This window comes from Saccoglossus kowalevskii, chromosome 6, assembly GCF_978046115.1.
Source record: "Saccoglossus kowalevskii chromosome 6, keSacKowa6.1, whole genome shotgun sequence".
In the NCBI taxonomy this organism is placed as follows: domain Eukaryota; kingdom Metazoa; phylum Hemichordata; class Enteropneusta; family Harrimaniidae; genus Saccoglossus; species Saccoglossus kowalevskii.
This window is the reverse complement of record NC_140646.1, coordinates 18997994-19024247: the sequence shown is the minus strand read 5'-3', so window position 1 is coordinate 19024247 and position 26254 is coordinate 18997994. Positions and strand designations below refer to the sequence as shown.

General features: G+C 36.3%; 3 long non-coding RNA genes across 3 annotated transcripts; 2 read left to right on the top strand and 1 right to left on the bottom strand.

The window, feature by feature from the left end:
- Positions 1–3341: 3341 nt before the first annotated feature.
- Positions 3342–4764, top strand: LOC144343557 (uncharacterized). Its single transcript, XR_013418980.2, has 4 exons — positions 3342–3464; positions 3687–3742; positions 3846–3981; positions 4642–4764. It is a non-coding gene; the product is annotated as an uncharacterized LOC144343557 (long non-coding RNA).
- A 4428-nt stretch (positions 4765–9192) lies between these two features.
- LOC146741854 (uncharacterized) lies at positions 9193–10466 on the top strand. The gene is made up of 2 exons (XR_014929800.1): positions 9193–9272; positions 10240–10466. It is a non-coding gene; the product is annotated as an uncharacterized LOC146741854 (long non-coding RNA).
- LOC146741853 (uncharacterized) lies at positions 10381–12787 on the bottom strand. The gene is made up of 2 exons (XR_014929799.1): positions 12680–12787; positions 10381–10499 (listed from the first exon to the last, which is right to left on the bottom strand). It is a non-coding gene; the product is annotated as an uncharacterized LOC146741853 (long non-coding RNA).
- Between the last annotated feature and the right edge of the window lie 13467 nt (positions 12788–26254).

The following is a 26254-nucleotide window of genomic DNA, read 5'->3' as shown; positions in this document are numbered from 1 at the left end:
CTATATGCATTTAGAAGGGTAAGATATTAACAGGTGCGGAATTCATGGCTTTTATTCATTGGTAGACGAGGATGTCATCTTAATTGGGTTATGAAATACGTAGCACATCTTGCAAGAACGAGATATTCACACGAGCAATCCCGATTTTATCGTGCTAGGGATCTTTCCATTATCAGTCCAGTGATACTTCCATTTGGCTGTTTTTTGTGTGAAAATTGTACCCCTTCTCAGTTAGTTTCTCATTTATGCATATTTTGATGTTGAGTGTGATGTAAAATTTGAATAAAATTGGCTCAGATATACATGAATCGATAGAGTAACAGTTGATAGTCTTACAAGTTTGTCAAAAATCAATGACAAAAAAAACAAGATGAGCATATGTATACCATTATTTCTTGCTTGCAAATTATATGAACAAAATTGGTTTCAGGCACATATCAATTCGCAATACGTGCTTGAATAATTAACATTCTTTAATAGTATATGATCGGATTTTTAGTTTTAAAGTTACAACTCAAAATAGGAGTATTTGTTTATCTCCTAATTCACACTCTCATAGCCTCAAAACATATGGACAGAAAGAAAGTATGCCTCCAAATGAAGTTATATACGATCAAATGATTTTTGCCATGAATATTGTTGTTCCCACAATGTTCAGGCCCAAAAAAAAATGTGTCTCTGGTAACTGACTGAATGTTGATTTCGAATTGTACGTTTATAGAATGAAAAAAACCCAAAACAACCATTTGAATTCTGTCATGTCACTTTATTAAACAAAATAACCTCAACTATATACAGCAAGCAAGTCTATTTCTTAGGCCAGTATGGTCTCACAACAACAGCCTCTTTGCCATTTTTCTCACACTCGGCACACAAAGTGAGAACAGTCTTATATTTTTTTAGGTCTGTTTTAGGATCTGCCCCAGTAGCAGAACAGTAAGCACATGTAAGAACAGTAAGTACTCCTATTGTTCAAACCCGATGATAGTTGCCGTTTGTTTAAAGCGCGGTGGTCGTCCCGCAGCGCGTGTTTGAATTTCATGTAGACAATGTATTTTACACGCGTTGTATACGTCGCTATGAGTCCCATGTCGAACAGGACGCGGTACGACGACTGCCGCCCTTTAAGCATGTGTATTGACCGAAATATTCATATTACACAGAAACATTAAATCAATTGCGCAGATCATAAATAAGGTCTGTACTCATGTGCAGTGACTAGACAGTTGGACATTTAATCCTGTTTGTAGTTGAAGATTTACTATATTTTACCCTCTCCAAGGAGTCGGCTTGGAACACTTTATTTACATGATCCACAAAATTCCGCAAAAATATTGTCATAGAATCTTTGCATCTTCGGCTTTTGAAAACCACTGTCAAATCTGGCGTGCGACAGAGAGCGGTTGCCGAAAATCGTGAACATTGATGCGATGGTATATTTTTCGCTGTACACTCGTAATGAAACCATTCCACTGTGCAGTCGTTGTCATCACATGCAATCGTGCTTTCTGTTTCTTTGCCACCACATATACAAAAGGACTGCTGAAAAATTGTAGTTCATTTTCAACTACTACCAAGTCTGCCGATTCTTCTGCGACAAATCTTCAACTATATCGCAAATTTCTACGGGAACGGTTCTGCACAGTTCATTCGGTTAATTTGCGAAGTTTGTCGAAATACACCAAATCGCGTAATCACCATTAAAGGATACTTATTAACCGTTGAGTGGAAACCCCGGAAAACACTAAACCTGTCGAAAAACACTAAACCCGAGGTAAAGGGTGTATTATGGGTGTACCATAATCGTCCAGTGAATATTTGATTAAAAGAAAGCGAAAACATGAAACAGAACCCACGACGGCAGCTGATTTCACAAGGGCGCCCTCAATGTAATCTAAACTATTAAGTTTATTATATGTATTAAATCTGGGTTAAATACATTTAGTTATGTGCTGTTTTCCGAGGAATTTTTAAAAAATTTAGGGTTAGGGTTAGGTTTAGTGTTTTTCAACTGGTTTAGTGTTTTCCGGGGTTTCCACTCAACGCTTATTAACAGATATTACATTGTTTTCTAGGCAAACAATTGCCAACTATCAGAGTACACAAAGAAAACAATAGGCGTTACTGCTCCTTTTTTATCTCCATGCGAAAAATGTGTCTATGAATGTTGTTGAACGATACCAAATGTCTGGAAAGGGATATCAATATACCATTTGTATTTGTAAGGAAAAGGGGTAGGAATTTAAATTTTTTTATATTGTAAAAAGGGGTAGGGATTTGATACCACCAGTCCCACACCCCTACCAGTAATTTTGGCGAGTACCCCCCCCATCCAGAATAACTGTGCACAAACCTGTTTTTTAACATCACTGCTGAACCTAATTTATGTATACTGTATGCTTTATTTTAGATCATAACACAATGAATGCCAGGACCTAAATAAGTGACATCACCTTCAAGGGTACAATATCAAACGATGGTTGATATTTTGTCTAGGTGAACTGCTATGAAAAGTATCCAAAGAAGTTCACTATATAAAAGACTAAAGAAATCTGCTTACAAATTGCAGAAGATATTTTTCCCATCATCTGGTAAGTTAGTAGAATTACTCTAAAGGAAAATATTCTTGTTTGCAAGGAGGATACCGATGAAGTAATAACACATTATTATACATCAATGAAAGGCGCTGGTGCTGAAACACATATTTCACAGCCATTGGAGAGAAAAAGGTTCAACGTTGCCTTAACAAGTCTATAATCCATGGGAAAGAGTGTCCCAAATTTGACAACAAAGGCCAATTTACACCGATTGTTGGGAAATCTGTTATGGATGTGGTGCAGATAGATTTAATGAACATGTCTGGATCACCATGCACCTATAGTGGTGAAATTTATAAATACATACATATATTTTCACGTTTTATTTTCACTCAAAGAATATTCAGAAGTGACCCCAAAGCTAGTTGATATTTTTCGCATGTTTGGACCTCCGAAGAAGCTTCAAGTGGGTAATAATAGTGAATTTAAAGGTGCTCTGAACCTCGTAATGAGCCAGCTAATGGCAGGAATATAAGAAGTAGCAGTAGGCACCCACAGTTACAGTTGATTGATAGCAGTTGGGCCTCTTGCTTTGAAAATAGTTAATTGTTTTGTTGTTGGATTACTCAAGATTATTGAAAAAAAAATTATAACAGGTGGACTAAGCATTATTTTCGAGTAAGCTTTCCATAGTGAGACCAAGAAAAACACAATTTAAGTGCATCGACAGAATGGACAGAGCCAAAAATGTAATTATTCTAATTTGTTAAAACCACAAATATGGTTTATTTTGTGTAGTTACACCCTAAAACCTGAAATATGAAGACAGAGAAGAGTGGTAGAAATTAGAGTCAAGACTTCCAAGTAACTACCTATTCAACATAACACAAGAACTAATAAGAAGAGAAACACCAGCTGCAAATTTCGGTGAGTTGAGAAAAATGGTCTGGAGACAAGAGACAAATATAAAAGCCAAGATATATAAGTTTAGAACAATCTGTATTGACTGTTAATAACACGTGTATTCATCGAAGTATTAATATATAGGATTGCGCTACCCAAACAAAATTGTATTTATTTAAACGGGAGAGAGTAATGTAAGTAAATCGTTCATATGCGACCAACACACGATATAGTTTTTTTTTATAGGGTGAGTTGGGTGAAATGAAAACAGTTCCAATTTTATGCTTGAGAACTGCATACAGGTTAGTATTATAGCTAATAAATTTGTTTTAGCAGAGCGCAATGTCGAACAAGCAGAGTCTGGAATAGATTTAATATACGTTTGTATTGCTTTTGTATTGTCAGAATTATAGCAGTGTTTCATCATGCCAGCTTTTATCCGTCACAGAACTGAACCTCTTTATGAATGCTGACTGATACAGAAACTCCTCTAGCTACTCAACCAATTCCATTTCATATAACGCAAGATAATGTACCTGATGTAAGTAGTTGGAACGATACATTTGCAGTTAGAAGCATGGAGAGTTTAATTTGTATAATGACGTCACACGTGGCTATGTCGTTCAGTGGTAGTTTTAACGCCATTCTTTATTAGTGCTCAGATGAAAGGCAAAATCCCAACTCTAGCAGATACATATAAAATATGGCTAAAAATTAATTCAGCACTTTTCAACAGTTCTTTGAAGAAATTATCGAGGAGACTGATACTAGTTTAATTTTTGACATTTTATTCAATCTCATGTCAATCGCTGTACTGCTTTTATATTTCATTACGTTATATTTCGAATTAGCCGAAGTGTGTTTAATAATAACTTAGAGCGGTTTAAAAACCTACTTATATTAGAGTATGCCAGTGGAAAACATCGGAAACACAATTAATGAGCTTTATTTGGTATTTAGTTAAACAGGAGTCAATGTCAGAGAACTAAGCAATACACCCAGCACCTCGAAATCTACAGTTCAAATTAGGTAATTTTTATTTTAGATGCAAAAATTCAATTTAGTAATCACTATAAATCCTTTTTTTGGCAGAAATCGGTAAAAAATGACAGATTTCTTTTTGAGGGGGTGTTTAGCTCTGTCTGGATAATTGTAATCGACAATCTATTTTTGTTTATTGATTGCATCACTCTCTCCACAGCAACTTGAGAACAGTTAAAGCATAACCAAACATGAAACAGGCAGCTACCTAACCATTATTTCTTGCAGTTAGCTTTGGTGCCACAAATAATTCCATAGAAAAGGTGCACACAAAAAGAAAAAACGAAGGTAATTTGCCTTGTCTTGTTAAATTAAAGGGCGGTAGTCGTCGTGCGCCGCGTTCTGTTCGATATGGGACTCATAGCGACGTATACAACGCGTGTAAAATGCATTGTTTTTTTACATTCGCATACGCGCTGCTCGACGACCACTGCGCTTTAAATCTTACCATTAACACATGTGATTACTCACAATCTGTCATCTGATTCAATGTCATCAATAATGCCAGGTTTACTGAAATCCCAGGATCCTGTACACATATGATAACAAAAGTTACGAATTTGACTGAACACAATACTGACAAAGCATTGTTCTACAGTCATGTATGGGTTTTACTGTAAGTCTAATACCCTACTTTTCAAAATATCCTATATATTCGCTTGGCCGTGCAGAATATTCATTGTATCGTTTGGGGACTCTCACTGGTGGCCCAGCTGTCAATTCAAATCATCCTTTCAAAATGGCTCAATGATTGCTTACCTTTTTGGATTGTGTGGCTCATTTTAGTGTGGTGTTATGTCAGTGGATGTGGTGATGGCTGACAGATTGTTGTGGTTCTCTTGGCCCCGGCAACACACTTAAAATTTTCTTGTTGTCAACAACAGTTCACATTGTAATATTCTGCTTCAAAACAAAGCGGTATTTATGCTGGAGAACATATACATTTATCCGATTTTTGTACAGAAGGCAAGAACACAAAACAAATGACTGACAAGTATGCTATAGAAAATGAATAATAAAAGAATCCTGCAGTCTCTCATGGACAATTGCAAGACGCATATTTAGTTACCGGGATAGGAAAATGCATCATTATGGCAATGCTTTTTTGCCCAAGTTATAAATTCTCTTACTAATATTTTACGGGTATTGTACATGTGTGCACAGGCGCTCGGAACGTTTCTTGGATAATAAAAAATGACCTAAAGTGGGATCGGCATAGTTAGTCACAAAGAGGAAAGCGTTGACACCATGACATCGAAATTATATTTCGATCCGCTTCACAAAACTCAAGCATGATATCGGTAGAAACTATCGATCGACTTATATTACCTTTATTCGAACTAAACGGGTTAAATCCTGTGAAAATCGAAACACCAGAGCAAAAAGGACAAATCCATCTACGCGGATATTTTGAAACAGAGACCCGAGCATGCGCACTTCCCAAACATGTACGCGCGTACTACGTCATCAAAAACCGATGCAGATATTTTTTTATATTGCGAACTATTAGCTCAATTTTTATTTTTCAAGAAAATTCAATTTAAAAATACAACGTGTAATGATACAACAATACAATATTTAAATTTTAAGATCTTCTTTTCCATAATCTTCTAATAACTTATCAGTATAAACAATAGATGAACCTTCATCAGTGATATTGTACCACTGTGGATACCCTAGTATCTGAAATGGAAAATTGTGATTAGTATCCTTATCCTTATCAACATTGCTAGCGTAAGGGACGACGTCAAAAGATCGATGTCGGATAAAAAAACTTAATTCCTTTAGTTTTTTCCAACCCCCCCCCCCTACTGAAACTTAATTGATAAATATTGGTCATGGCGTCAGACTACATTCACCATTAAACACAAATTGATAATCGGACAGTAGTATTGCATAGCAGTTGGGTGTCGGGTGGGTGTAAAAAGATTTTACAAATGCACCTCATTTGACGCACAGATTTACACTCGAGCCAAACCATTTTTCGGTTATTTCTGTCCATGATTGGTATTGAGTATGAAATATCACCCGCTAACATACGCCACAATATTCACAGTACAACAGTATGAGAAGAAAAATAACCCAAGTGAGACTGGACAATAACAATCACTAACATGATGCAATGATAATATGAGGTTATTATGAGGATACCGAAAAGTATGCACAATTCGCATTTCCTAATATGGTAGGATCAAAATACCACGTAAAATATCGCAAAATTATGGCACGCTGTAACTTATGGTGACAGATCTATAATTATAGCCATTATAACGCTACACGAATTTGCATGGGATCTGTGCAGACCCATACTGGACTCAAGCAGAATGTGGACATCGCTTTAAAACCCATACAAAAACCAACAGGTTTAATAACGTAATAACACAGAACCCATAAGAACAGTCCCCAACCTCAGAGATGCTTGCTTATTCGTTAACAGATATTTTGACTTGGATTTACAATACTTGACACCAGACTTACCTCCATTCTAGTTACATAGAACTTTTGATTGATAAGCCTGATTAGTCAAGTCGGCAGCCTGAGGAATGACTAGCATAGACCTGGTTTTGTAGGAAGCAAGGGCTCGACTACATCAGCCCTTGTCATTGACAAGCCATTAAGAATTTCGAATTTGATCAAGTACATGTACAAGTTCTACACTGAACTAAAACTTTGACTACAAGACAATTTAACATGTGTAAAGAGTAGAGTATTGTGCGATAGTTATATTAGAATTCAACTGCAGCACGCTTCACGAGTTGTGTTTAATTCGGTCATCTATCTCATTATGGTTTGGGATTGCAATATGGCCTATGGCTGCCAGTCAACCATCTTGTACGGTATTGTGACACAATATACATGTACATGTGAGTGAAATTTGATTGATCATGATTTAACAAAACATAGTTGATCATGGCATTCAAAGGTTATACAACTATAATCTACCAGTACAGTTTACGGTTAGACATGGTAAATTAAATTAGTTTGAAATATAAATATAATGTAGTATTTTGAACTTACGCATTACGCTTTACAGTGCTGGACTAGCATCTGTCACAACTTCTTTTACTGTCAATCTTTGCGTCAAATAATTGAGTCCATAATTAAATTTTGCTGGCTTCAATCTTGGGGAACAGAGGTCATTCTCCATGTATCATTTTTGCAATGTGCCCACTATTTTGGTCTGCAAAACTCAGTTATATGTTTTGCACTGTTACCAGGTGAGTCTGCTCTACCATCAGCATACAAAACTACAAAAGTGGATTATCTGATCTGTCATCATACAATATTCTTTCTGTATGATGGGTGATACAAATCTAGCCTGATTTGTATAAATGCAGTTGAACTTGTATTCCCAAGCCCAAGAAAATTACAAAACAGGGAATACTGACTGTAGTTGCCTCCAGAACATAGAAATGATGTTGCAACTAAGGCGTTTGTTGCAAGTGTTCCTGCATGTGTTTCTGGGGAATACCAGGTGATGAAGTGTCCATTACTGCATAATAGCTTTAACTTCCAACATGCCCCCACAAGAACACTATTCATTGCTGATAATGGTTGTTTACATTCAGTACATAAACACATCGATATTAATTCACTCAGTTTATTTTTGGTGCATATAAATTTGGTTTCCTCCACTAGTACCTTCTCTCTCTATAGACCTCTGTAATTGATAACACCATTTGAAGTATCAGATGCAATGGTCCGTTTTTTATTTGATTCAGTAAGGCAAGGGCTAACATTGACATCAATGGGGAATGAATGTTGTGTTTTGGTTGCACTAAATGTATTACCATCAGCTACATGTACCTTGATTGGTGCAATTGGATAGGAACAGTAAATGTTGTCCTACATGCTCATATACCACCATATGTATATGTGTATCATGCTTTGTGCATGGCGTATTCCCGATAAACTTGCCATGACCATTCATTTGCATTCCATCATGGGTGTACCATCCATGAATAACATTCTTGTCAGTAACCAGAACATCACACCAAAAGTGTTTTGAAGAATTTGAATAATATATAACGGAGGCAGGGCGGTAGCAATGACCTGTACACAGCTCAATGTTACTAAGAACTAATATCCTTCTGTAATGAATTTTCAATCTCAACTATAAACAACTAGGGAATATTGGTTATTGTATTGGTTACCATCATTTGACCAGGGCACGGGATAGCAGGAACCTCAACACAATCATCATCTATATTGCTATCTGTAAAATCTGGTATGACTTGATCACACTGTAATGTTAAAGCTGTTTCTGTTAATAGCTTGTTCGTTACAACGCGATCCAAATCCACCAAAGCATTACTTCAAACTATTAATTCTCTATTACGTAAAATTAATACAGAATTATTGTGAAATCTTCGTTGCTGGTGGGCTTCATTAATGCTGCAATAAGAGGTTGTTTATGTTGCTGCTCGCAATAAATTAGATTCAGCTTCATTAGCATTTACAAATAAAAGATCAATTATTTCAGAAATTGCAGCAACCTCACCAAATTGAAACCTGTCACTTTTTAATCAGAGCCATTTCCAAATCATCAATTTGCTTTCTGATAGTGAGTTCTCTTCTTTTGATGTATATGCTTTTGATATCATTTTAGTGGCATCATTCGTTGGCTTACTAAGGAGCTGTGCATGACATCGCTTCAATGGATAGTATATTGCTTCAAGGAAGGCATCGTGGTGACAAGAATTTGCCATGCAACCAGATGCCCACTTATAACTTTCATAATGATCAATAACCTGATCATTTGTTAGTTCTAGCTCAGGTGATAACATATTGGTAAGTGTTAAATTTTCGGGAATCATATCTAATTCAATATCAATGAAACATCAAAAGACATAGTGGCGGAAAGTTCTTTAAGCTAAAATCATCTTCCAAACAACGCTTCACAGCTGTTATTTTGTGTTGTTGAATATTCTTGTTTACAACATTATTTACATCAAGTTTTGTATTATCTACATGTACAACTTCAGTGAGTTTAATTGGTGTTGAAGCAACTAACTGTATGTGTTGAGTTAAACACAATCTCATTATCGGAATTAAATGAACCATTATTTATTGTTACTGGTTGACTTCCAACAGATTCGTCTGTAAATCCAGTAATATTAATTAGTGATTCATCATCACCTTTACATAATTCCTGGGTTATTTGGACTGTAGGCTGAAGTGATGAATGTTCACAGAGAAGGTTTGAACTACATAAATTAAAATATATACATTTTAAGGTTAAATCTTAGACACACACATAACATTGATTCAGGAAATGAGGGATTAAGTGGTAATTATATATTGTTAGCTTATTGTTAATGAGTGATTTGAAGTGATACAGCATTCACTATTGATAAGTGTAGCTGTCCTCATAAAATTTTCCATTTTTTAACTAAGCAGCACCCAGAGTTAGCGGGACCAGCGCAATACAAACGTGACCTTGATAATAGGATTGTGTTCAAATAATAGAAGCTGACATTTTTGGACTAACATTATGTAATTGAAACACAAAATAGAAGTATTAGAGGGATTACAAAAGAGGCTATAGTTAATATGGGCAGATGATTTGCTGGAGCCGTTGGTAAATTTATGTAATTGATTTTGCTGTGACAATGTATACATGTATGAACAATTATGTGAATATGGTGTTGTGTGTTATAGGAAGTAGGTGATGTCTTACGTCTTTTGGTTATGTCATTTGAATCAAGAGGGTTAAAGTACTTGATCGGAAAGAATGATTATATTTGTTCTTTGGCAGTGAATGGCTTATTTGTACTTGACTGTGACCCACCCACCACTCGATTGTAATTTGGCCAGCTGCTATTAGACATCAGTCAGCATGACTAGTTGGAAGACAACCCAGTAAAGATAGTGTGAATAGAATAAACGTCTGTGATGAACAAGGAAAAAATAAAGTTTTTATTTTTTTATCTTAACCATCAATATACAAAATTCGAGTAAGAATAAAGTAAAAAGTTGAACCAATAGGAGTTACAGGTGATGGTTGAATTATCTCGCCTGGAAGAAAATAAAAAAAACAAGTGGTAAGGATTATATATTGTAATGAATGATTTGAGTAAGGTGTTGAGTAAAGGAATGTTCAATAGGAAGAACATTGTTGAAATGCTTTGGATATGATTGGACTTTCCATAAATTAAATCTTGAGGCACATTTTAAATAACTAGTGAGAGGATGCTGAAAGCACTACCGTGCATTCAAGCATCCTCTCAATGAAAACACAGGTTATGCACATTATAATGAAGTAAATTAGTGTTGTAAACGAAGTGTCATGATTAAATCTGGTATGATGTGCATGGAACGACTCATGGTGCAAAAGCAGATAAGTGTCGACGGAAGACCCAAATGATAGGTATCACCACCGACCAATTTGGTAGTAGTCATATTGCCGAAAATACTATATCTTGTTGTTTTCAATAAGTATATGTGCAGCAACAATAAACTGTACAAAAGCAGTAGTTAACTGTTTACAAGACAGTATTATAGACCCATATCATGCAAATTTACAGGGTGTTGTACAAATATACCCCCATACTTTTAGGCTATTGTATGTTCACCCAACTGTCCATTCAGAATGAAAAAGAAATAAAGTAGGTGCAAAGAGACTATATGGAATGTAATTGTACTTCATAGAGTTATCAATGATGACATCAATTCCATCAGACTGATAGAACCGGTAAAAGTAATGAATTTATCGCATGGCAATGGTAATGTGTCATCTGACATATAACTGGAGTGAATTGACCATGTGCAAAAACAGCATTGTTGGGTTGCATAAGACAGCCCACACACATGCTATAAGGAGTAAACTTCTTGTATCACCAATGACAGGGCTGTAAATGAGTCAACATCAAACCAGAAACATAGAATGTAAATGCATGGACCTGTTTGTACAGAATCTCGGTTCATCCCTCATTATTTATGTGGACCATGTTAAAAAGATCTCAAACCATTACGAGGCTAATGAAAAACAAATTTGGTGTTTCCAATATTAGAGTGAAAACTATTGGGTAGTTAGGCAGGGATTTTATTATTTTAGATTTATTTTTTCCCCAACATGTTCAGTCTATATCAAATACAATCATTTTAAACAATTTTTTTTTTCACATGATGATATTACTATCAAATTTTGTTTATTTTAGAAAAAGGTAACTCATTTCCATAAAAATAAAATTAATAACAAATGACAACACGTGTCATTGTTTAAGGTTGAGGTGAGTGGCATGAACTGTTGATCGGTGGCACCATTTCAAAAATGGCAGCTGACAACAGAAAAACCTTCACTGATGTACATGTGTATGTAGTGAGCACAAGGAATTGGCCCCTATCAGTTTCTGCCTAATAAATGACAGTTATGTACATTCCTGCTGTGGCCAATTACCTACAGTAGCAACATCACAAGCATGATAAAAGCCCCCTGATGTACACATTGCAGCTCTTGCTGTTTCTTGCATGTGACAAAAATCCGCCTAAATCACAAGAAACTTGTAGTGAGCCAAACAATGATCATGAAAAAGTAAGAATGAATACAGCCAGCCATGCCAATGTGGTGAATCAAATGCAATTTCTTGCATGACTTTCTGCTCAATATTATAGTGTGTGGTAGCCTATGCCGAATAATCAATGGTGTGATCACAAATGATCATGAAGATCATGATCACATACTTCATATACATTATAACATTACATTAATGGGCAAAGACTAAATCATATCCATGCCCCTAGACATGGCTACATCCGAGGTCATCATTTTGCCAATTCCATTCTTGCATGTCATTATTGCTGGTTGCATAGACTGGACTATGAATGTACAAGTATTTACACATATCGGCCTTAATTGGTTTTAGATGCTATTTCATTGAGATGCATCGCGACAACTGTGGCCGTGAAGGACTGGTAGGTTAGGTAATTGTTACTAGTACACACATCATATGAGTTCACAGGCCATAGGCCTAGTAAATCGCTGTCATCATTTATATACGATGCAATATTTATTTTTTGTCATTAGTTTCTCTGATTCATGACATCATGTGCCAATAAATCCTGAAAATTGGCTTTGCTAAGCGATGAGTCGTTTAGTACAAAACACTGAATGATCAGAGCATGGTGTGCAGAGTTTTAGAGGTAAAGCAATTGTTAAGAATATATTAAAATTTTTGGAAAAGGGCAAAGGCTCTTACCTTAGTACAATGTCTGTACGGCGTCCTGGGCTGGCTGGCAAAATAATCACGTCATCGAAAGATGCGTGTACGTGTACTGTAGACAATTTCCATGACGCTGCATTGCATGCGTAGAGTCAACGTCACAATTTCTGCGTATCAATTTTTCTTCACCTTTTTCAACAAATAATTGACTTTTTTCTCATGGGAAAACGTCGTCAATCTTATTTTATTAGCCTGAACTTTGTCTTGACAGCGCAAATTATACCCAAATAAACGTCTTTGGATGATTTCTGGCACCCAAAATTGATTCTCGACTCAGTCCTAATTACGCGTTTAGGAATGACCTGGTGATCCAAAATTGACCTCGAATGAAAATACTGCCGCCTACGGCGGGTCCCGGGATCATTGCGTCTAGAATAGCCTCACCTGGACTTGAACTAGAGACCTTCAAGTCAAACTGTTTTCTATCACTGGCTTGACGCTCTACCGACTGAGCAACAACAATTATTGGCGATCCGCTCCGCTAGGATTGCCCTTATAATCACTTTTGTCGTTGTGTGTGTGTGTGTGTGTGTGTGTCTGTGTGTGTACATTTCCAGTGTTCCAGTGTTCACGTATTATTTCTTCTGTGATTTTTTTGGCTTGGCCGATTTCGTTCAAACTTGGCAGGTAGGTCACACCTTAACCCTAGTTATAAGGGAAAATCTGGAAATTTTTTTTGGCCCACCGTTGCCATAGCAACAGCCAAAAAACTGATTTTGGATAGCTTCGCGCCAAATGTATCTCCTCCTACAAATTTGGGATAAAATACTTCAAACATAGCTCATTCTACTCAGCTTGAGTGTGGGCACAAAGTTACCATTTGAATTTTTGATATCTGTTTTCATTACCGAGAAATTTGACCCCAAAGCTGGGGTAACTTTTCACCAGCAACGGCTCGGCTGGTTTTGTTCATACTTCACAGGTAGGTCGTGCCGTCACTAATTGGAAAAAAATCCTGGCCCACCACTGCCATTGCAACATCCAAAAACTGATTTTTGAATACTTTCGCCCCAAATGTATTACCTCCTACCAGTTTTGTACACAGTCAGCTGGCATCGGTGTCGCTGGGTGTATATGATAAAGGGAAGTTGTGCAACCAAATTTGCCGAGTTCGCAGTTTTTCGCCAATAAAAAAATAACTAAAGCAACAACTCACGGTTTTTCAGCATTTTTGTAATAAAGACATTATTCTCTATCAATAATCCGCCCAAAACAGGAACATTTCTACTAATTCTTGTGTTTTTTAGACGTTTTTCGAAAAACCTGCTATTAGGCTGCAAAAGTAGAACATTCCGGAGGGGGCGAAAGGGAAGAGCCAAATTTAATGCGTAAAAATAGAACGCGTATTTTGACCTCTATGCGGTCGTTGCCAAAAGGCCCTGCGTCCATCGCCTGGCGATGCTCTTCTGTTTCACCAGTTGCGTTTTTTGACTAAAATGTGGGCAGTACTGTCAGTCACGAAAATTCATGAATAAATTAATACACATAAAATATGAATCACGGGCTAATTCAATGGTCACCGAACACTCCACTACTAAACAATCTGTGGCAAGATAGTAGCGTACTGTATATTTGACCCAGATTTGACAAGCGTGGTACAGTTTTTTGCGCGTGTCCGTAATAACGCGCACAAAGGATTGTGGGACAGAGTCCTTTATTTGCTGGCATTCTTGACTTTTGACTGCAGTTCTTTTTTTATATTTTAGAGTAAATGCTTCTGATATGCTCTTAGGTTGCTTAATATCCGTCTGAAATTCTGGACTGTGGTCATATTTTTCGATTAGGAGTCGTATATTTAAATTACTCACTGTGACTAGTGTTTTGCATTATGAAGTATATTGTTATGAAGGTCAACACACTGCAATTTAGGTAAATATTTACCATTTCGTTATTTCATTATTTCGCTTTCCAGCATTTCCGGGAAACGCTTCATTCTAAAAAATGCTATTGCAAAACGGTTGGAAATAATAAATGTAACAGCAGAATACGTCCTAGCACAGTCACTCTACTAGGAGAGAGTAACTGTGGTCCTAGTACTAAACTAAGTGACTTCTAAAGACTGAATGGTGTTTGCGAACTTCGTATTAGTTATAAACCGACGTCAGCTTCACGTTTATGTCACCATGGAAACAGCCAAAAAACATGTTGCTTGTTTTTGAGCGGAGCGGATCGCCATCCAGCCTACCGGCTTGTACACGTATCTCCTGATACTGCATGTCATCACTGTTCTGAAATATTAGGTAATTACCAAAATGATATTTACAATATAACGTATGAATACACAAGTATGTGAAGTTTGAACATATGATTGACCAAGGTATGTTGTCTTATAACAACTCGAGAAACAATGAATAAAAAATGTCTGGCCTAAACTAAAATAAACTAACGATAAATTGAGGTTCGCTACCAAGTATCGGGTCAAAGCCACGCGATTCTCGGTAAGCGAGTATGTAAATGACGCAACCTTTAGTAAACTGCGTGATTATGTTAATTGTTCACTTTCACAATGGTGACCGTGGTACGTGACAGTACGTGTTCTACTCTTTACAAAAACGTCATAGTTTGTTGGAGGGAAATTTAACTGAAATATAAATTTGGTATTCATAGGTGAAGTATAAATTTGTAATATTCAGACAAGCAGTAGCAGTGATTATTCTTGTCAAACGATTTATTTATTTGTGTTACATTTAAGTGTGTACATTATGGCCTATGGCCAATGGTACTGAATAAATATATATATACTATACTACAGTACGTGTTCTCGATAGCAGTGACGAAGTTTTCGAATATTTAGAAGCATTTCCCGACTGTGATTGGACCACCTCGGAAGTTTCGGACAACGATAGCTGCAGCGAACATGCAGCAGAGGAAGCTGAAGTTGGCAATCTTAAATATCCGGACAAGTACATCGACGTCACCGATATGGTTTCCGACAACCGGAGTAAGGGCATCCGCAAAGAACTAAAGAGCATAAACAACTAGAAGAAAAGATTTCATAGACTGTCAGCCGATTGAAAATCCGTCACCTGTTTTTCAGATCACGAATTATCTTAACTAATTTCCAGGCCAGGTTCCTGGGGGTTTTCAAAAATCTATTCCAATCTAATTCATTTTTGACGCGATTTTTTATTGACTAGGGAAAAAATTTTCAGATTTTTACTGCATTGATAAATTTTTGTTTGTATTATCACATTTTATTTGGAGTTACAGAATATTAAATGTAAAAGTGTTTATTCTGATTCACAAATGTACATTTGGCACCATCTACTTTTGGTGCGATCAAAATACTAGTATTCTAGAATTGTCAGAAATGTTAAAACAACCCCTCAACACTAGTATCATGATTTCCAAATATTGCCTCCTAAATTTTCAATTTTCTGGCCTATCGGATCATGTTTTCAGGAGACAAAATCCTTGATGTGGGAGCACAACATTTCAGAAAAATCTTTTCCATAATTTTATTGAATTACTGCCATCCTTAAAACACTATTCAGTGTTAAGCCGAGGCCGCGCCCTTGCGTCATTCCCGCAAAAAAATAACAAATGACGCAACTTTATTTGGCTGGAAGGGCCTTTGGGCGCACTCATTTTGCCAGTACAAATCTGTAATGATTAATAACTTTCAAACAAATCACGCCAATTTGACGACTCATTTTTATTTTAATGACGAATAAAAAAACCCGAAATCGCCTTTACCTAGGCCCACGTGTATGTATTTATATGCTATCATACAGTCTGCGTACAGTGTTGATATTGTGTCTACGAAATACTACCTAATCGCCGATGTGAACTCCATTTTCATTGGCTAAAATCACGACTAGAATTATCTACGCTATCAGTCATGGTTGACATAGCGACTGCTCAATTAGTGCACGTCCTGTCAAATTGATTTTGATTGGCTCAGTTCGCGTACTAAAATTTACGCTTGCTGTCACAGCGATGTCCAGCGCACAGTCAGTCTACCCTCAACTGTGAAATTGATTTTCATTGGCGAAGCTCACGCCCTCAACCAATCAACACTGCCGTTTTATTGAGTCGGTACCTGAAAGCAAGTTGTCTGCATACGATGGTTCAAAACGAAAGGTAGAACAATATTGAGCTTTTTCGGACCATCAGCTCAAAAGAAAAGCAAATCGAATGACGAGATTGGGTTAGATGAGTCAGAATCCACTCCTGTGGAAGATGTGTCTTTATCTCTACCGGAAACATCACAGTCTTCGAAAACTACGGTACATGATTCTACTAGTACATCGCAAGAGCGTGAAGGTGACATCGGGGGTGAACAGTCTTTCCCGGGAATGCAAACTTCAAGGTATGTCCGACATTGTCAAGATAAGTGGCTACAATATGATGCTTCCTAGAATGCAATGACCTGCAAAGTGTGTATCAAGCATAATAAACAGAACACTATTACCAAAGCGAATGCTAATTTCCGAACAAGCACACTTACTCGCCATGCAGAATGTAACGATCACAAAGCAGCAATGATGTCAGATTCAATGATTCCCGACTTTAAGAAGGCGGTAAAAATGTTCACACTTAAAATGAAAATAGCCTGTTGGTTGTGTTACGTGTAGTGTTTTGGCTAGCAAAAGAGGAAATTGCAATTAACAAAAATGATAGCCTACTTAACTTGCTTGAGCAACTTGAATGTCCACATGTGACAGGACTCAGAACAGGAAAAAATGTAATTTACGCTTCCAACAAAGCAGCATGTGAAATGCTAGAGTCTCTTGCCACTGTTATCCGATAAGAACTTGATAATAGACTGTTAAAGTCGCTCTTTGTCAGTGTTCTGTGTGATTAGACCATAAATATTAGTATTAAAAAAAATGGTTGTCTATAGGTGAATTTTAAACCCGGACTCCTTCAAACCATCAACACATTTTCTATGCAATGTGGAAGTAAAAAGTGAAACAGGCAAAGCCATTCACGAAGAATTGTCTGGTGTTATAAAAGAAAAGCAGCTTCCACCAACCAAGATAATGGGCCTTGGTACAGACGGCGCCACCGTGATGACAGGGTGTAACTGGCTAATGATGTTAAATTACCACTGTATTGCACATCGTTTAGCATTGGCAGCTGATGAGGTTCCCTACTTGGTTGAATACCATCGAATCATGACTGGGATTTTCTACCTTTTTAAAGCATCATCAAATCGTTCATCAAGATTTAACAGATATTCAAAATTTGCTCGAAGAACCCAATTTAAAAAATAAAGAGGTTCATAAAGTGAGATGGTTGTCTGTCTACCAGCTGGATGTAAAAACTGTGTATAGGTGTTTAGACTCTCTCATTTTGTTACCACCGACAAAGATGCTAAATCTAAAGGTTATGGGAGTAAGATGTCCAAGTACAATTTTTTTTAGCTCCCACTTACCTGCTCATGGACATATTACTAATAGTCTCAGAATTGTGCCTTGTTTTTTCAAAAATCTGACCTTGATGTTAGCTTAGTGCAAGTGTCAGTAGATCACTGCAAAACGGCTCTAAATAGGATACTTACCTGTATCTGCTACAGAGTGAGCATCTGAACTCTGAAAAGGGGAGACTTACGTTCAAAGGTAACCATATCATACAGGGTAAACAGAACATTGATTCAATAAGGGAAAAATTTGTTAATGCAATCTTAGAAAAAATTGACCAGAGATTTCCAAATAATGATAGTAATATCGTGTATGCTTTTGGTGTGCTTGGAATGAGGCCAATGTCATTCTGTTCTCAAAAAGACCTTGAAACATGGGGTAATGAACATTTAGAAACACTTGTTTGCCAGTATGGAATGCCTAAGGTGTCCAAACCTCTGAATGACCAGACTCCTGTGACAGTTGAACCAATAATTGATGCAGAAACTACAGGAAAAGAGTGGTCCCTTGTGAAGCCATTGGTAGTCAAAGCTGGTTATCCAAGAGACAAAATGGCTGATTTGTGGGGAATGATTAACAAGTATCATAAAGATGATTTTCCAAATTTGTTAACTCTGGCCTCATTGGCTTTAACCGCCCCAATCCATACTGCTGATTGTGAAAGGGGTGTCAGTGCCCAGAACCAGATTAAACCAGCTGCTAGAAATAGGCTGTCCTCTGCAAGAGTTGATGACTTGCTAATAGTCAAACTTGAAGGTGACCCAATAAAAACATTTGACTTTAATGCAGCATTACAACATTGGAAAAAATCTAAAGACAGAAAGATGTTCCACACAAGTTGAATAAAAATTTTTATTTCACATCAACATCATTGAACATTTTATTACTAAGTAACAAACATTAACGGCCACTATTGTACAGTTGTAACCACTTTAACCATCTTCTTTTCAGTTAACTGTAATGTTGTTATTGTAACACAAAACTGGAAATAAAACTACATGTTATGATGTAATATGTAACAGCAAAGACTCCAATTGTGTGTTTCGCACACGGAGTCAAAAAGTATTCTGTGAAATTACAAATGCCTTCCAAGCATTCTATTATGACAAATTTTCTACAACTACATTGTTCAATATATTTTTGGAATAAGTGATTTTACCTGACGAGAAAAGAATACAATGTTTATTTGTGTTGCAGTCGTTATATGAAAATGTGTATTTACTCATATACTATACAATCTTTAAGATTTCTGACCAACATCTGTATTGTTCTAAGAATTTAATACTAATCATGTGCTGCAGCTGGATACAGAATTAAAGTACGTAATACGGTTGTGAGCTTTAGGGTAAAATACTAACCAATTTATTTTACACCCAAAATGCATAGGTTTTGACATTTAAAAATAAAAATAAACATTTGAAAGCACACAATTCTGAAATCTTGTGGTTTCTGATGGCTGGTAAAAACAGCGAAGCTGTATATTCATCCGGTGAATACTACATATAGCAAAAAGGCATATGGAATGCACTTTATTTCATTACAATTTGAAATTGTCAAGCGTGATTGCACAAACTAGAGCTCTGATTCCTTCAATGATTCAGATGATTGTATATAAAATTTGCAGGCTGACATTGGGTTTCTCCTTTTGGTGTAAATATTGTGGTAAATACATTGGTATAAAAATGGTCAGGCTCAGGGACACATTTTCCTACCCAGCTATATACTGTATCACTACCCCCACCCCACCCAAACGACGACACGAGGGAGATAATCTGGAGATGATAACATCATGACCATTCACAACACAGCTGATCGCCTATAACGCCCGCTATCGATAACAAGTTCGTCCGTCATATTTCACTGCTCGATTTGCAGCAATAAGAACATGCAAAGGGGTCAAAATTACTATAGGCAATAACTACACATTCTATTCAGTTGTGCTGATCTACAAAAATGATACAATGACTTACCTATTGGCAGACGACAGTGGATATAACCTAGAAAATAAATGGACTAGCCACTTCGTCAAAATGACTTGCAGACGATATAGCCTGCGCGTGCGCAGATGTTCGTTAATCAAACGTTTTACAATATGAAATTAGTTTAAAAGTGTATTTATATATAGTGTAATTTGTTTAAAATGTATATAATATCACTTTTTATCTTTATTTTTGTAACTCCCAACATAACATTCATAAACCAATATTTCCGGAGTGCAAAGCCACTTTGTGTCCCACCCAATTTTTGATGTTGACAAATAAGTCCTCGCACGCGCAGATCCTTTATATAGGCGTAGACTGCCTTGAATAATATTTCATTAAAATACTAAAAAGCAACTTAGATTGTACAAAGAAGTAACAAGTTCCGTTCATAAACACTAGTGTAAAGAGATGGCGGAGCGTCATTTTAGCCAAAATCGCCTAGAAAGACGCATGTGACATTTGCTGGTTCCCGACGTCATTTGCGAATGGTAAGTAGAACGCAGGTAACTAGTAATCGCCTTCGCTGGTTCCCGGCGTCCTTTGCGGTTGGCAAGTAGGACGCAGGTAACTAGTAATTGCCATGGTGTCCCACGTGGCCGGAATTCCGACAGGAAGTCACGTGACTAAGTGACGTAGTTTAAAAACATTATAATATTCGTTTTCTGAAAACAAGTCTTCATTACGCCATTCCAATACATTATGCGTGCTTAGATTTACATATTCGAGATGTTTCTGTGGAAATTTATAACAAAAGAAAAACAGTTTTATACTTATTATTATGTTTTATATCCGCTCAACTTGCGAAAGTACAAGGAAACCCCCGCTCTCGGGCTACGAGCGCTGACGTCAGTTAACCAAGGGAAATAGAACAAACAAGGAGAAAGTGACTGACTAATCAGAATTCTGGAACCGTTACTAGCTACAGGCCTCTTGTGGCTTAATGCGCCAACCAACCAGCCAACATATGACAAAGCAATCTCCTATCCAGGTCTTTGCGCTTTACGCTATAATACCCCTGCAACAGCCTTCAATTTTGTGGTAAATTTCCTCACTACGCACGGCCATTTTCCTGTAGTTGTCACATCTGAAAACGTATTACAAAAAGTGGGGGGGGGTTATTAATGTTATTAACTATTTATTAATGTCAGACTCCAGTAAAAACGTAAATTTTATCGCGGACTATGTTTTGGTAAGGTAATGTTACTGTCGTGAAATGGCGCACGAGATACACTAAAACTGGGGTGGGGGCTTCTGTTAACGTATATAGTTGGGAAAAAAACACTTATTATTTTACTGAAAGGGGTTTCCTAACATTTCCGTTCATCTTGTATTCTGGTGAATATTTCAATACTATTTCTGGCTTGAACGGGTTCGATTTTCCGCGTCTAACAGCCATAGAACACAAAGGTTCTAGTAAGTTTATAAAATTAATCATTTATTGTACAATCTAATGCTTTGGCATCTAGGAAAGGATTGCATTTTTCTAGCCCAAGTCACGTGTATTTTAATCTAATTAACTCAAAATTTTATTGGAGCCAGGGCGTGAAACGTCTTATAAAAGTGATTAAAATGACTTTCACATAACTTCGTTAACCGACAGGGTCTTGTAGTTCGAACATATTCGGATATGCAAATGATATTTTTGCAAAGCTGCTTTGTGCAGTGATAAGTAATGCGTATTTTACTGGATTTTTTAAATATAGCTCCAGTACGGGAGCTACGTTTTAAATGGATCTGTGCAAACATTGCTAAAAACGGACTGTTTTAATGGATTTGTGAAAAAATTACTTTAATACAGAAGCCGTATTTTAATGGATTTGTGCAAATATAGCTTTAATACAGGGACTGTATTTCTAGGGATATATTCCCGTTGTCATAGTTACACGATTTCTGCATCTATTATGAAAAGTATCGCCATATAGTTTTTCAATAAAATTTGCCTGCTTAAATGGAGTATTGGATTATCTATGAAATTATCGTCTACTGTCATTGTGACTTCCAAAAGAACTATTCAGCATTTTTATTTTATTGTATATGCATCATGCAACATAATACAGAGTTGTATAAATTTGACCCAATAAAACTGTACATAAAAAATGTATATATAAGATATAATATAATAACAACATTGGCAAGTTTGCAAAAAAAGCTATTATTTATCAGTTTAAAAGTGTGTTCTGTGTGCTGTTATCTTTTAATGAGGTCATTTAGAAAAATACTGTTGCTGCGAAAACAATATAACACAACGAATATAACAGTTGCACATAATGACTAAAGCGTCTATATGAATGTTTATAATTGCAAACTTATTTGCCTGTAAATGTCTTGTTCAAGTGAGAATAATGTAAACACATTATTGGTCTCACCTATGTATAGAGACTACCTAAATTACTGGACAAATACACTTTACAGACATGTTGTTGTTTTTCATTTTGAAAAAAATATGCAATTCAATGGGAATGTGGATAAATAAACATATTGTATCGAGGGTTTTACATTTTATTTTTAACTGTAAACATATCTTCCAATTTGGCCTTCATATAAAATAATTGTGATAACACCCATGTTGGATTAATATTTGCTTTGTACAATTAGTATATATTGAACTGCAACATTGACAAATCAGCATACTTTAGTCATAAAAACCAAATGAGTGGTCATGACATTGCTCACTCTTTGATAATCATCTAATTATACAGATGGACTCAAGGCCCAGAAACCTCTTTTCCAATAACAATATGCAAGACAATTGTTGTATCCAGAAAAAAAAATACAGTTTTAATTCCACTCACAATTTCAACCCAAACTAAACAAAATTCAAAACAGATTTTAGTGATATGAAAATTATATTTCCCCGGCCTTATGCACATTACTTCTGCATGTATAGCAAAATAAACCAATATAACACACGTAAATATGCAATGTATGCCTCTATAATTTGTCTTTAAATGTGTCATTAAACACAGTATGTCAGTATGCTTATTTATACTAGAGTATAGAGTACTAATGCCAGCTTCTATTTATATATACACGTTCCACGTCATGTAGCCATTAACGTATCTTTTTCGAATAGAAATAAACGTTGCTGTTTTCAAAGTGAAATTCGTTGTTATTTTCTATAAAACGTTCGCATCAAGGCAGGGTCATCTTTATTTTATTCACACCCTTCCGTCATAAATTGGATTTCGACATTTTACAAATAAACTGAACATGATTATTAAAATACACTAAGCAATTGTCCAGGGGTTTGGTGGCAGCTCTCTCTCTCGTAAAATACTGACCTTAACAGGAAGAACATTTTTTACTTCTACTGGTATGTACTACAAATATATACAAATTATTTAGTCACATACTCCATATCACATCCTACCACACCAATAAAGAAGACACGTTTTTCAAGACAAAGATTTTCATGTAAGTCAGCTATTTAACACATTTTAACAATCATTTATAAAAAAAAATGCATTAGTCGCATTGCCGAGTAGTCTTTTCATTCCGATCAGGTGTTACCAATAATCAATATAAACTCTTGGCATTGTATCGAAAAATGTGTTATTCTGTGCAGTTTCTAACGTGTCAAGTGGATGTCAATATATTATGTACAAACATATATATGTTCGTGCGGCAACATATGTGTGATGTGATTATGTTGTGTGCTAAATATGTCTTTCAAACGTCATTACAGTATATGCTAACGTCATTGTGGTGGTGCACCTCTATTATGTTCAAGTTCTTCATTATATGTGCTTGAATGTTGACACATTCATGTTAAAGGAAATGTTTGCAGCGCATGGTGGGGGAATAATCCCACGAATGAGATCTCAGTTCACGAACATTTATGTAGTGTCAATAGTTCAATTGGCGTTGTGTTTAGACTAGTCTGGATAGGACAGATAAATATATTCCCGAGTGCTGAAATGTTCAGTGCAGTTTCGGTTGTGTTAACTGATGATTTCTTTTTTATTTTAGAAATACTCAACCAAATATTATCCACATTGCCTCATTGATTTATGGGGAAATACGTGAACACTCTTTAAATATGTTGAAATTCCGCGCAATAACTAACGAATATTTATCCGGACTGTTGACATGCGCTTCTATGATCATAAACGTCTATAAGCTACTAATAGTATTGACCCCAAATCAGCCATCTATTTTTGTCTAATAATTTAAACGGTAATCTGAATACTAATAATGAGCTATTCTCATAATTGTCACCGAGTAGATGCGCGAAAGCATGTTGACGTAAAACATCACTCAGAGCCGTGCCCTTGTATGCGGCGTGTAACGCCATGAGCAGGGACACTGCAGAGTGCTGTCCGTGATCTCATTTGCTGCAGTCACATGTGTTGCAACCGATAAATGGTACATACTCAACAATACGTTAACGTTAGTGATTTAACATCGGAGTCAATGCGTTCTGCAATAGATTACTGATGCCCAACTGCCAAAATATGCCCTCCTTTGCTGCCCGACAAACACTCATTTACTGTGCATGGGCAATCGCTCCGTGCTCAAACTCCTCAATAAAGAACTAGTACATAATAAAGTGAAACTTCTCCAAATAATAACGTAAGTATATGATATAATGACGTCTTGGCATATAACATAGTTGTTTAACCACACAAACATATATAATGATTGTACGCCAACATAAATTATAACGATGGTACACAACCATATGATTCCAGCATATGAGAATACACCATCATAATACAATGTTAGCAAATATATATTTACACAACTATATAATGATTCCAGCATTATGTTACGCCAACATATAATCATGTTAAAGATGGATAATGTACAGTTGAACAGCCATGAATGGCAGCATTGGCGGGTATCACCATATGTTACAGGGTTGTTTTGATATTTGTAAAGAAAAAACGTGTAGGCTTATATGCAACTTCCCTTAAATAGTTTAACAATAACATCAGCTGACCTAACATATAATTTTATGTTGATCAATATTAAGAATTAAATCGGCAGAGTGTCATGATCGCAATTTGCATTGGAGAATCTTGCACCCCCATCTTCAGATCTATAAAAATCACACTATTCTAGGGTCTGCTTCAAAAAACTAAATATTGCCTGAAAAGGTGTAGGATGTAGCTGAACTAATTTCACAAACCCATACATCTTTGAATTTAAAATGAAGACTTGTTTTTCATGTGTAAATAAGATATAATTGTGAGAATTAGTAATGCACAGAACTTCCAAGGTAAAATCGTGAGAACCAAGATGCTCACATGAAAACCCGAATTGTCATTGTCGGGCGAAATGTCTATCCGGGAGATATTTGTTCAACAGTAATACATTTACGAAACTGTTTGTTATATTTACAGTATACTGTTTCCCGGCACTGCAAATACGATTACATCATGGCTTTCACATTCTTATTTTCACTGGTGCAAACTCTGATTCTACTAGCATCCTGTTTGTATTTTGTCTACAAAGTGGTTGTCCATCGTCGATATAATTTACCACCTGGTCCACAAGGATGGCCTTTGATTGGGTCAGTGCTGCAATGTTGTGAACACACATATTTGACGTTCCACAAATGGAGTCAAACTTATGATGACGTATTCAGTGTAAGGCTTGGGGTACAGTTAGTGGTTGTACTCAATAGCTACGATGCGATAAGAGACGCGTTTCTGCATTCATCAACAAAAGTTGCAGACCGTCCAAAGCAGTGGATAATCAGCAGAGCAACAAATCAGAAAGGTTGGTTGTTCATTCAAATCATTATATCAGTTTGTTAGAGTAGCTTCCTTCACACAAGCGTAAAAGCATTCAATGTTGTTAGATGTTGATTTAGGGAATGATGTTTTTTGTCGGTAAATTAAACACTTTAATTTTGACTTTCGCATCACTTGTCCCACAGTGACAGGCCATTCTTGGTCCCTTTATAGGCCTGTTATGAAACAACATTAGAGAAAACTGTTTCCTAGCAATAAATAACCTCAGTAAGAAATGTGTATCTGTCTCCCTTTTCGCAATAACTGGGACTGTCCCATATACTAATGACAGATTTTAAGGAGTTGAGAAACTGTCAGGCAATGAGTCAGTCAAACCAGCAATTCTGCCAACACTAATCCTATAGTTTAAAACAGTAACAGCACATAATGCCAATTTAATATAACGACTTCAGCTAAATATTTCACCACGGAAATAACAAACTAATCATTACCCCCAAATGAGCC